This window comes from Chroicocephalus ridibundus, unplaced genomic scaffold, assembly GCF_963924245.1.
Source record: "Chroicocephalus ridibundus unplaced genomic scaffold, bChrRid1.1 SCAFFOLD_92, whole genome shotgun sequence".
Classification (NCBI taxonomy): domain Eukaryota; kingdom Metazoa; phylum Chordata; class Aves; order Charadriiformes; family Laridae; genus Chroicocephalus; species Chroicocephalus ridibundus.
This window is the reverse complement of record NW_026961708.1, coordinates 599,565-612,746: the sequence shown is the minus strand read 5'-3', so window position 1 is coordinate 612,746 and position 13,182 is coordinate 599,565. Positions and strand designations below refer to the sequence as shown.

General features: G+C 60.2%; 1 long non-coding RNA gene across 1 annotated transcript; it reads left to right on the top strand.

The window, feature by feature from the left end:
• Window positions 1–628: 628 nt before the first annotated feature.
• Window positions 629–12,864, top strand: LOC134509590 (uncharacterized). The gene is made up of 3 exons (XR_010069356.1): window positions 629–706; window positions 1,802–2,131; window positions 12,174–12,864. It is a non-coding gene; the product is annotated as an uncharacterized LOC134509590 (long non-coding RNA).
• Window positions 12,865–13,182: the final 318 nt, after the last annotated feature.

Below are 13,182 nucleotides of genomic sequence, written 5' to 3'. Positions count from 1 at the left end.
TGGCAGCTGCCGACCTCCTCCTCCTCCTCGACCTTCTCTTCCTCCTCCTCCTCCTCCTCCTCCTCGCCCCCGCCGCTGGGCTCGCCCCGGGCCCGCAGGTAGGCATGGAACTGTTCCTTGGAGGTGAGGAACCTACAGAAACATCACACCCCTGTCACCCCAGCCATGGGGGGAGCGGTGTGACAGGGCCATGGGGGACAGGGGGCTGCTGGGGGGACAGCGGGGCCGGGCATGTACTGGGGGGGCAGTGCAGAGGCTTGGCATGTACCGGGAGGGGGTTATGGGGGGGCCGTACACGTAGTGGGGGGGTTATGGAGGGCCCTGGCCCCTACCAGGGGGGTTATGGAAGGGCCATACCTGTACCCGGGGGGTTATGGGGAGGTCTGCGCATGTACTGTGGGGGTTGGGGGGGGGCCTGGCACGTACCGAGGGGGGTTAGGAGGGGGCCCGGGCACGTACCGGGGGGCCGGGGCCGGGGCCGTCGTGGGCCCGCACTCAGCGGGGGCCGCCGCCGCCATGCTGCCGCACGCGGGGATGAGGGCAGGGGCCGGGCGGGCCACGTGACGGGGGCGCGTGCGCGGGGCGGGTATAAAAGGCCCGGCGGCGGCCAGGCTGCCTCAGAGCGGCGGCGGGGCCGGGGTTTGTGTGTGCCCGGGCCGGGGGCGGCGGCCGGGCGGGCTGTGTGAGGGGTCGCAGCGCCGCTGAGGTCAGTGTCCGTCCGGCTGTGGGAGGCTCTGAGCGCTCTGCGGGGGAGCAGGGCCTGTGGGCTGGGGGCGGCCCTCAGGAAGGGCCTGGCCGTGGGGGCAGGACCCCCGGGGGAGGGGCTGTCCGTGTGGGGAGGGGCGGCCGGTGTGTGGGCCTTGCACCGGGGAGAGGTGTCGTCCCGTGTCGTGGCTCCTGAGGGCCTGTGTTTTGGGGCACCTCCTGGGTGCTGACCTGTGAGGCGTTGGGGATGAGCAGCAGCTGCTGTGCCGGGGGAGCAGGGCTCATCCTGGCTCGAGGGACAGAACAACCCCCCTAGAGGCCCCCATCTGGTGACCTCTGAGGGGTTCTGTGCTTTGGGGCTTTGGCTCTTCTGCCTCCTGCTGGCTGTCAGCTGGAGAAGGTGGAGCTCTCTGCAGAGATGCAGGGCGCTTGGTGTGGGCTTTTTTAATGTGGGGTTTTTTGAAGCAGTAAATGCAAGGCCTGGTTGCTCAGGGCTCAGCCGTCTCCCATTGCACAGAGGTGTAAATCTGCTTGAAGCTGTCCCGTGGGCAGAATTCTGTTGGTGCTGCTCCGGCAACAGGGTTTTCCACATTACCCTTTGGAAGCGTTTTCAAGCTCAGCCCAGCAGAGGTGTGAGAGGGCTTTGTGTTTCGGCTGCGGGTGGCCCATGGGAGGAACTGGTTTTTGCTCCTCCTTTGGTGCAGGCCGTTGTGCCTTCTTCCTGCTGTGGGCAGGCTGCAGGATGGATGGAGGAGCCATGGGACAAAGTCACCTTCCCTCTGGGGGCTGGGGTCGTTCTCTGGCATGGGCTGTAGCCAACACAAAGCTCACTGCAGATGTTTGGTGCTGCCACACGTTCCTGGTGGGTGTATGAAGGAGGGTGTGCTGCTAATGCAGCGAGCAAGGGCTGGTGCTCATGAGAGTGGCCGGAGTGCAAAGTCTGTCCTTGTGTTTGGTGTGTGGGTGGGAGTTCAGACTGAAAGACAGAGTGATGTGACAAGTGTGGGGTGCTTGGTGTGAGATGGCACTCGCTGACCTCTCTTTCTTCCCCTATGGCTGCCACATCTTCCCCATGCGTTTGGGACTCTGGTTGCAGCCTCTCCAGCTCCATAGTCATGGAATCGGGTCATACGGAGGTTGGAAGCGTGTCCAGGGGAGCGAGGAGCTGTGAATCCTGTGTTGCGGCTGCCTGAGCTGGAAGGCTTTCATGGGCGAGTACAGTGCTTGGATCGCCAGAGCTGTCGCTTCAACATCCTTCAGCAGCACTAAAGCAGCTTTGAAGAAAACCACTAGCCAAGAACTCGCTGGGAAAGGCCAAGTCAGGAGAAAAGGAAAGGCTGATTGCAGGAGAGTGTGATGTGTATACAGGGAGAAGTAAGTCAGAAAAAGTTGAGCTGCTTGAACGTCCAAGTTAAACAAGGGACAGGTATGAATGAAAATCCCCTTTCAGCGGGGCTGTGGCACCTGGTGGGGGCCCATTCCCGCTGACCCCCCCCGTGCTCCCTCCCCTCCCACACAGGCACGGAGCGGGGCTGGAGAAAGAGCTTTTAATGGAAGAACACAAGAGAAAATGTCCTAACAAAGCCCCTCTAAGCCCCCCTCCCCTAAACACATCCCCCCCATCTCTCAAAATGCATTACCCCACCTCCAAATGCACCACCCTTCCCCAAACACACCACCCCCCCAGATACAATCCCCTCCCTTAAATCTGCCCCCACCCCCCTCCCCTAAATACAACCCTCACCGACCCCTCAAATGCACCCCCCTCTGCCCCCCATCATCTCTGTCTCCTCACTGGGGGGGTCTCTTTGCCCCTGCCACCCCCGGGCAGCCTGCCAGAGCCCTGCGCTTGCTGGGTGGCGGCGACGAGGGGCTCGGCCCCCGCTTTGTCCCCCGCTTCTCCGCCACGGTGGGCTGGGCCGGCGGTAGCTCCATCCCCACATCCCCGCACAGTTCCTGGGACTCTGTCCCATAGAGGGATTCTTCTAGGATGCGGATGGCCTCCAGGGTCTCCTCCACGCTGTAGTACTCGAAAGGCACCTTCTGGGGCACTGCAAGGTGGCCGTCCTTGTCCCCAAGGGCTTGGCTGTGGGGGACAGCAGAGGTGCTGCTGGGGACATCTTTCTCCCAGGAGATGTCACTCTCGCAGGGGTTGTCGCTGCTCCAGAAGGTGTCACTCTTTAGGGAGATGATGTTGTGGTCTGAGCTGTTGTCTTCTGAGGAGACGTCGCTTTTTGGGGAGAAATTGTGCTCTGGGGAGGTGTCACTCTTGGAGGAGGTGTTGCGCTCTGCGGAGATGTTGCGCCCCGAGGAGATGTCACTCTTTGGAGAGATGTTGCGCCCTGAGGAGATTTCACTCTCAAAGGAGATGTTGCTCTTAGGGGAGATGTCACGCTCTGGGGAGATGTAGAACGCTGAGAAGATGTTGCTTTTTGGGGAGATGTCATGCTCTGAGGAGGTGTCGCTTTCTGAGGAGATGTTGCTCTTTGTGTTGATGGTGGTGTTTGAGGAGATGTTGCTGCCCAGGGCTGTCTGCGTGGGGGAGGCCCTGCTGGAGCTGTTGGTCACTGAAGAGCATTCCTTGGTGTTTTCAGAGGCAGGGATGGATGTTGGCAGCTGGGTGGGTGCTGGGGCCACCGCTCTCCCCTCTCTGCCGGCGCCACCGCGTTCCCCAGGGGTGGGGACAGCAGTGTCAGGGTCCTGGCCGACCTGCACTGTGTCTAGGGAGGAACGAAAGAACCTGAGGGCATCTTGCAGGAGCATCTCCTCGGTCACTTCAATGTTGGCATCCAGGTCGATAGGAGCTTCTTTGTGTGGGGCTGCAATGGGTCAGGAGGAGACGTAGGTGCCTGTGGGGATGTGGCTGGCAGGGGGTGTCAGTGCAGGTATGGCCGTGCCGGAGCTGTTGGTGCCTGCAGGCTGTCCTTTGAGGTGCTGGCATCCGTGGATGGAGGTGAGCAGCAGCATGGGGGCTGCGAGCAGCACTGTGCCCTGGTGGCCGTAGGCTGGGAGCTGCGTCATGTGGGGCAGTGGGTGTTGTCCCTGGGGGGTGGCAGGGGCTGCCCAGGCCGGGAGGGTCCCGCAGCCCCCGGGGCCCCACAGGGCAGTGCCTGGCAGAGCAGCGGCACCATGGCCAAGGGTGGCAGTGGCCGGCGCAGGCACGTTGTTGACCATGCACTTGATGTGGAAGAAGCGTGGGTCAACGCCGTAGCCACCGCATGGGGCCCTGTACAGCCCTTTGTGGGTGGGAGGGAGCTGTGCTGGGCCGGGGGCACCCTCCAGGGCACCCTCTGAGCCACCCCCCATGGCCATCAGGGTGCTGATGGTGTCGGGGTGGCAGAGGGGACAGGGGTGCCATACCTGGTGGCGGGGCCTGTGAGGCAGCCCCCACTGGGGGTGCCCAGGCCATGGGGAAGAGCAGCTGCTGCCTGGTCGATGGGAACAGGGTGGCTGCGCCTGGAAGAGAGACAGGAGCCATGGTCACCTCCTGTGCTCTTGGCCCCGACAGTGTCCGCGGGCGGTGGGTCGGGGTCTGTCCGTGCCTTGGGTGTAGAAGGTTTGCGGAAGCACAAATGCCTGATGGCTCTGGGGCGCCGGGGGGGCGTGGGGGCCGTGCAGTGGGAGCCACGAAGGTGGCAGCGCCATGGTGGGTCCCCTCAGTCTCTCGGCTGCTAAGGACTCTTTGGCGTCTCCAGGATGGAATGTTGGGGCTCCCTGTGCTCCGCCCCCTCCCAACGGCCCCCCCAACAGCCCCCCCAGCTCCTGCTGGGGAGGGAAGGGGCTCGGGGGGGCTGAGGGCCTGCAGCCCCTATGGGCAGCTACCGGGGGCTGTGGGTGCAAGTGCCTTTGGCTGGAGCCTTGGTGCGTTCCCAGAGGTGGGGTGTCCTTGGGGTGAGTGGGGCTCGGTGGGACGGTCCCACGGCTGGGGGGCTGCACTGGAGGTGCCAGGCTGTGCTGGGGGGGTGGCAGGGCAGGGGTGGAGGGGTCGCACCGTACCCAAGGGAGAGGTTTGATGGTCCAGCCATGATGGTGCAGCGGGTGTCTGTGACCCATCGCCCAGCCAGGATGCCGGCACTGAGGCCATGAGTCTCTGAATCTCTAGGGGATGAGGAGACACCTCTGTGTCAGGAGCCCTTCTCCTTCTGGCAGATTTCATCTTCCCAGACAGCATGTGGGAAGCCCCTGGTGCTGTGAGGAGCAGGGCTGGGCAGTTCCTGCAGTTTGTGGGAGATGGGAACTTCTTTAGCCAGGCCGGCCTGGCTAAACAGGGAGCTAGTGTTGCAACTTCGGGAAAAAAAGAGGATCTATGGCCTCTGGAAGGAAGGGCAGGCCACTCAAGACGACTACAAAGAGGTAGTGAAGCTATGTAGGGAAAAAATCAGGAGGGCTAAAGCCCAGCTGGAGCTAAACCTGGCTTCTGTTGTCAAGGACAACAAAAAAAGCTTCTATAAATATATTAGCAATAGGAAGAGGACTAAGGATTATCTCTGTCCTCTAGTAGATGGGGCCGCCAACATAGTGACCAAGGATGAGGAAAAGGCTGAGGTACTTAATGAAGTCTTTGCCTCAGTCTTCAGCAGTAGGACCAGTTGTTCCCTGAGCACCCAGACCCCTGAACTAGAAGACAGGGATGGGGAGCAGACTGAAGCCCCTCTAATCCAAAGGGAAATGGTGAGGGACCTGCTTCAGCACCTGGAGGTGAACAAATCTATGGGGCCGGATGGGATCCACCCAAGGGTATTGAAAGAGCTGGCGGAGGTGCTCGCCGGGCCACTTGGTATCATTTATGAGCAGTCCTGGACAACCAGAGAGGTCCCAGCTGACTGGAGGTTAGCAAATGTGACACCCATCCACAAGAAGGGCCGGAAGGAGGATCCGGGGAACTACAGGCCAGTCAGTCTGACCTCGGTGCCTGGGAAGGTCATGGAACAGATCCTCCTCAGTGCCATTACACGGCACATGCAGGAGAACAGGGTGATCAGGCCCAGTCAGCATGGGTTTCTGAAGGGCAGGTCATGCCTATCAAACCTAATATCCTTCTATGATAAGGTGACCCACTTAGTGGATGAGGGAAAAGCTGTGGATGTTATCTACCTGGATTTTTGCAAAGCTTTTGACACCGTTTCCCACAGCATTCTCCTGGAGAAACTGGCTGCTCATGGCCTGGACAGGTGTACTCTGCGCTGGGTAAAAAACTGGCTGGATGGCCGTGCCCAGAGAGTGGTGGTAAATGGAGTTAAATCCAGTTGGTGTCCAATCACAAGTGGTGTCCCCCAGGGTTCGGTGCTGGGGCCGGTTCTCTTTAATATCTTTATCAATGATCTGGATGAAGGGATTGAATGCACCCTCAGTAAGTTCGCAGATGACACTAAACTGGGCGGGCGTGTTGATCTGCTTGAGGGTAGGTTAGCTCTGCAGAGGGATCTGGACAGGCTGGACCGATGGGCTGTGACCAATGGTATGAGGTTCAACAAGGCCAAGTGCCGGGTCCTGCACTTGGGTCACACCAACCCCATGCAGTGCTACAGGATTGGGGCAGAATGGCTTGAAAGCAGCTCGGCAGAAAAGGACTTGGGAGTGTTGGTTGACAGCCGGCTGAATATGAGCCAGCAGTGTGCCCAGGTGGCCAAGAAGGCCAACAGCATCCTAGCCTGTATCAGGAATAGTGTGGTGAGCCGGACTAGGGAAGTGATCATCCCCCTGTACTCGGCACTGGTGAGGCCCCACCTCGAGTACTGCGTTCAGTTTTGGGCCCCTCGCTACAGGAGGGACATTGAGGTGTTGGAGCGTGTCCAGAGAAGGGCTACAAAGCTGGTGAGGGGCCTGGAGGACAAACCTTATGAAGAACGACTGAGGGAGCTGGGGTTGTTTAGCCTGGAGAAGAGGAGGCTGAGGGGAGACCTTATCACCCTCTACAACTACCTGAAAGGAGGTTGTAGAGAGATGGGGGCTGACCTCTTCTCCCTGCTGACAAGTGATAGGACGAGGGGAAACGGGTTCAAGTTATGTCAGGGGAGGTTTAGATTAGATATTAGGAGACATTTTTTCACTGAAAGGGTTATTAAACATTGGAATAGGCTGCCCAGGGAGGTGGTGGATTCACCATCTCTGGAGGTGTTTAAAAAAAGGGTAGATGGGGCACTGAGGGACATGGTTTAGAAGTGGCTCTTGTCAGGGTAGGCTAAAGGTTGGACTCGATGATCTTAAAGGTCCCTTCCAACCTCAACAATTCTATGATTCTATGATTCTTGTCAGCAGCGCTCGGGGGGCCATCGAGGAAAGATGCCCTGCGAGACATGGTGGTTGTGAGCGGAGAAGGACTCGTGGGAGACGGGAAGGTCTTGGCTGCAGCCATCATAGAATCATAGGGTTGGAAGGGACCTCTGGAGATCATCTAGTCCAACCCCCCTGCCAGAGCAGGGTCACCTAGAGCAGGTTACACAGGAACACGTCCAGGTGGGTTTTGAATGTCTCCAGAGATGGAGACTCCACCACCTCTCTGGGCAGCCTGTTCCAGTGCTCTGCCACCCTCAGGGTAAAGAAGTTCCTCCTCATGTTTAGGTGGAACTTCCTATGTTCCAGTTTGTGCCCATTGATGGTTGAGTTTCAAATTGTCAGAAAAAGGGTGGGCAGAGTTGCTCCCCGGGATTTTGGGAGCTGAATGCCCCATTAGGAAGGTTGCTGGTGATCCCAAACTGGGAGGTGCTGTTGAGTGTGTTGAGGGCCAAGAGGCCTTGCAGAAGGCTCTAGATGGCTTGGAGCGTTGGGCAATCCTGAGCGGCGTGAAATTGAACCAGTCCAAGTGCCGCGTTCTGCAGGTGGGATGGAGGGAGTAACGGCGGCACCAGTGGGAATGGGGAGGGGGCGTCTGGGGAGCAGCCCTGCAGAAAGGGGTGTGGGGGTGGTGAGCAGCTCAGGAGGAGCCAGCAGTGTCCCCTGGCAGCAAGAGGGCAAGCGCATCGTGGGGGGCATCAAACACAGCAGAAGCAGGCGGCCAAGGGAGGGGATTGTCCCGCTGTGTTCAGCGCTGGCGCGGCTTCACCTGGAGCACTGTGTGCGGTGCTGGGCAGCCCTGCAGTTAACTCGAGGTCAGCTCTGCAGTTTGGGTTCTGGTCTTTCTCTTCCCTTTTCCTCCTTGTCTGGCGCAGAGCAGCTCCCCACAGCCCCCGAGAGCTGTGGGCGGTGGCGGTGCAGCTGCTGCAGGGGACGGGAGTTTTGGGTGCAGGAGGGTGCTCGGGGCGGGGGGGTTGGGAGGCCGGACACGGAGCAGCAGCGGTGCCGGGAGCTGCGCCGGGCCCTGCCGATTCCAAGGGGACTGCGCCCGCCCGGGGCCCGCAGCGGCTCCCCCCGACACCGGGGGTGCCCCGGCGGGGACCGGGGACGTCCCCCCGCACCTTCTGCGCGCCGGACCCTCAGAGGGGCGGCCGCTGCCCGAAGGCGCCCTTGGCTGCGTTGGCCCCGGGCTGTGGAGCTGGGAGGGGGAACGGGCAATAAAGAGCTGGGGTTTCCAGGCACTTTTGGCCCCTGCCGTCATTTCTTTATTTCTTTCCTTATTTTCCCCCGGGCTGGTGTCGGGGCAGCCCAAGGTGCAGGCAGAGAAGGGGAGGAGGGTCCCTGCCTGGCCGGCAGCTCCCCCCTGGCCGTTGTGGGGGTGATTTGGGGTGATTGGGCAGCGCAGGAAGGCAAAGCCGGGCTGCAGAGCCGCGGACGGGGGTGATTGTGCCGAGGCTTTGGGGGCTTTGCCCCGAGGCTTGTCCCCGCGGGAGGGGACGCTGGCCGGGGTCCAGCCGAAGGCCTGGCAGCCCTTGTGGTCGTGTGTGTCCGTCCCCTCCCACTCCCCAAGGTCTGTCTTTGTCCCGGGGACTCCGTGCTGCTTTCTGCGTGGCGCCGTGTCTGTGGGTCTGGCGGGGACCCGTCTGTCCTGGCTGCCCCTGGGAAAGGGGACAGGGGAGTCCCCCCCCCCGCCACCGCCACCCCACTGGCGGTGACTCGGTCCTGGGGGGGGGCCTCGGTGCCCTTTGGGGTCCCATGTGGGGCTGTGGCACCTGGTGGGGGCTGATTCCCGCTGTCCCCCACGCTCCATCCCCTCCCAGACAGGCACGGAGCAGGGCTGGAGAAACAACTTTTAATGGAAAAACACGAGAGAAAAGGCCCTATCGAAGCTATTCTAACCCCCCCTCCCTCAAACGCGCCCCTCTCTGCTAAACACATCCCTCCCCCCAACTACACTGCCCACCGCAACCTTTAATGGAAAAACACAGGAGAAAAGGTCCTATCGAAGCGACTCTAACCCCCCCTCCCTCAAATGCATCCCCCTCCCCTAAACTCACCCCCCCATCTCTCAAAATACACTACCCCCCCTTTAAATATACCTGCCTCCCCTAAACACACCCACCTCCCCAAACACACTGCCCGCTACAACTTTTAATGGAAAAACAGGAGAGAAAAGGCCCTATCGAAGCTACTCTAACCCCCCCTCCCCTAAACATGTCCCTTTCCCCACCCCCCCCCAAACACACCACCCCCCTAGCTACAGTCCCCTCCCTTAAATCTGCCCCCCCCCTCCTCCCCTAAATACAACCCTCCCCCCACCCCCCAAATGCACCCCCCCTGCGCCCCCTTCATCTGCGTCTCCTCGCTGTGGGGCGTCTCTTCCCCCCCGCCACCCCCGGCCTGTCCACCAGAGCCCTGTGCTTCCTGGGTGGCAGCGATGGGGAGTTCGTCCCCCGCTTCATCCCCTGCTTTGTCCCCCGCTTCGTCCCCTGCTTCTCCGCCATGGCAGGCTGGGCTGGCGGCAGCTCCCTCCCCGTGTCCCCGCACGACTCCTGGGACTTCGTCCTGGAGAAGATATCTTCCAGGACGACGACGGCCTTCTGGGTCACCTCCACGCCAAAGTAGTTGACAGGCACCTCCTGGGGCACAGCAAGGTGGCCAGCTGTGTCCCCGAGGGCTTGGCTGTTGGGGACAGCAGAGGAGCTGCTGGGGACGTCGCTCTCTGTCCCGTAGAGGAATCCTTCTAGGATGCGGGCACCCTCCAGGAGCTCCTCCATGCTGTAACTGAGCATTAGCAGCTCCTCGGGCAGCGAGAGGGAGTCGACGTCGCAGAGGGGGGCGGCTTTGCCGGTGCCACCGGGATCACAGTCCAAGAGGCTCGGGGCCTCCTTGAGGGGCACCTTGTGGGGCACAGCAAGGTGGCCGGCCGCGTCCCCGAGGGCTTGGCTGTGGGGGACGTCGCTCTCCCAGGAGTTGTCGCTTCTCGAGGAGGTGTCACTTTTTAGGGAGATGGTGTCATACTCTGAGATGTCCTGCTCTGAGTAGGTGATGTTCTTTGGGGAGAAGGTGAGCTCTGGGGAGATGTCGCTCTCGAAGGAGATGTCGCTGGGAGAGATGTTGCTCTTTGGGGAGCTGATTGTGCTCCAGGAGATGTTGCTGCCCAGGGGTGTCTGCGCGGGGGAGGCCCTGCTGGAGCTGTTGATCTCTGAGGACCATTCCTTGGTGTTCTCGAAGGCAGGGATGGATGTTGGCAGCTGGGTGGGTGCTGGGGCCACGTCTCTCCCCTCTCTGATGATGCCACCGGGGTCCCCAGGTGTGGTAATGGTGGTGTTGGGGTCCTGGGAGACCTCCACCGTGTCCAAGGAGGAAAAAAAGAGCCAGAGGGGCTCTTGGAGGAGCATGTCCTTGGTGACTTCAAAGTTGGCATCCAGGTCAGCAGGAGCTTCGTTGTGGGGGGCAGCAGCAGGGCTGGGGGGGAAGTAGGTGCCCGTGGGGACACAGCTGGCAGGGGGTGCTCCCGCGGAGGTGGCCTTGAGGTGCTGGCGTCCGGGGATGGAGTTGAACAGCAGCGGGGGGACTGTGGGCACCGCTGTGCCCTGGTTGCCATAGGCTGGGTGCTGCGTCAGTTGGGGTGGTGGGTGTTGTCCCTGGGGGGTGGCAGGGGCTGCCCAGGCCGGGAGGGTCCCGCAGCCCCCGGGGCCCCACAGGGCAGCGCCCGACGGAGGAGCAGCGTCATGGCCGAGGGTGGCGTTGGCTGGTGCAGGCCCGTTGGTGACCGTCCACTCGATGCACCCGAAGCGTGGGTTGAAGCAGCAGCAGCCGCATGGGGCCCTGTGCAGCCCTGTGTGGGTAGAATGGAGCCGTGCTGGGCCGGGGACACCGTCCAGGGCACCCTCCGAGCCACCCCCCATGGCCATCAGGGTGCTGATGGTGTCGGGGTGGCAGAGGGGACAGGGGTGCCATACCTGGTGGTGGGGCCTGTGGGGCTGCCCCCACTGGGGGTGCCCAGGCTGTGGGGAAGAGCAGCTGCTGCCCGGGCGGTGGGAACAGGGTGGCTGCGCCTGGAAGAGAGACAGGAGCCATGGTCACCTCCTGCGCTGTTGGCCCCGAGAGTGTCCGCGGGCTGTGGGTCGGGGTCGTTCCTTGCCTTGGGGGTAGAAGGTTTGTGGGAGCACAAAAGCCTGAAGGCTCTGGGGCGCCGGGGAGGCGCGGGGGCCACACAGTGGGAGCCACCGAGGTGGCAGCGCCATGGTGGGTCCCCTCAGTCTCTCGGCTGCTAAGGACTCTTTGGCGTTTCCAGGATGGAATGTTGGGGCTCCCTGTGCTCCGCCCCCTCCCAACGGCCCCCCCAATAGCCCCCCCAGCTCCTGCTGGGGAGGGAAGGGGCTCGGGGTGGCTGGGTGTCTCCGGCCCCTACCAAGGGCTCTGTGTGCAAGTGCTTTTTGCTTTCAACAGTATTTTTCAGGGGGCAAAAGGACCAAGGTGGTTCAGCCGAGCTTTGTGGGGACGAAGCTGCACCCGCAGCCTCCTTGTGCCACACGGCAAATGCCTCTGTGACTGTCGCCTGTGCTGCGCTGCCTGGAGTGACGCAGAGACAGGAACAAGGACCTGGAGAGTGCGAGGGAAGGTCACGCAGCATCCCTCGGTGGCACGCTCCCCTGCCCAGCCCTCCCTCAAATCCTGCTCTCGGGTCTTTTAGTCTCCTCATTGGGAAACAAGGAGCTTTGGGTCCCCCTCGGAGGGGGCTGCACTTCCCCTGAGTGCGTGACACCGGGAGGAGACGGCACCCACCGCTGCATGCTCCCAGAAAAGGCCGGGATTCTGCACAACATCCGATGACGAGATGCTGGGTCTCTTTGTGCTCTGCAGGACCCCAGGCACTGGGTTAGTTCATCCCCTCCTGGCACTGGGGAGGATTTGGCACTACCAAGGACACCCCGGTAGGAACAGAGGCCTCTCGCTCCCGCTACGTGAACAGCGTGTGGCGTGGGGGAGCCGGGACAACTGCCGTGAGCTGGAGGCCAGAGATCCCTCCTGGCCTGTATCCTGTTCATTAAACAGATCGCTCTCTGGTAGCGAGGCACCTCTGGCTGCAAGATCGTGTGAGACCATCTGCTGTGTAACTTGTGGCAGGGACCGATGCTGGGGGTGTGAAGGCAACTTCTAAAAAACATAAAACTTTCATTTCATTTCAGAGCGCAGCTGAACAACCCCGTTCCTCGACATGCATCGTCCTAACGCCTCCTCCTGACCCGACGCCACGGGAAAGGGCCTCCTCAGCCGTATCTGTAGGAATTTGCCATGTGTTTAGGCAGGAAGGTGAAGTTGGTAGCTACGGCTCCCAGAAGCAGCTCACTAGAAGAAAGAAAAGAACAAAAACGTCGTTTCAGTCGGGACGGACAAATGACAAGACTCTCCTTGAAGAGTTAAGTTAAGCGCACTCTTTATTACAAACTTGGCTTTCTTATATATCTAATCTTTTGTTCACGCTCCGTTCACGCGTTCTTTCTACGCATTCAATTGGTTAGGTGACATAGCACACGCGCTCGTAGCTACAATACGATTGGTTATTGAAATCCTGTTCACATTGCTCAAAATCTGGCTTTCTCACAGCCTAACTCTCGTTGTTCTCTCAAGCAATCTTCTTCTTTCTCCTTTTTGTTACGTTGTCCTTATACGACGCAACTCGCGGCCTTCTTATGGGTACACTGCAATCTCTGTCTCTTCTGTCAAGGGGTCTATGGACCCGCTGTATCCCCGAACAACTCCCCCTTTTTGTATTTGTGCTACAAATGCCGCCCCCATCACCTGCTGCAGGGCCCTTTGCAGTAGGGAGATGAGACATGGCACCATCATTAGCACAACTACAACTATCAACAATATTATTAATCCTGCTTTGACTATTGAAACCAGCCATCCCGAGAGTCCCCAGTTTTGCAAAAGGTCATCAAAAGAGAAGAACCCATCCTCTTCCTTTAACTTTTTCTTTCGTTCGTTCCATCAACTCTTGTATGCGTGCATGAATAGATCGAGAGTGGTCTGATAAATTCATGCAGCACATCCCATCAAAATCTTGGCAGCCATGACTTTGAGCCAGCAACAAAAAATCTATTGCAGCTCGATTCTGCAGTGTGGCATGTCTAACTGAGTCTACATCTAACAGTAAAGTACTCAAAACTAGAGAAGTAGCATTAGATTGCTCAG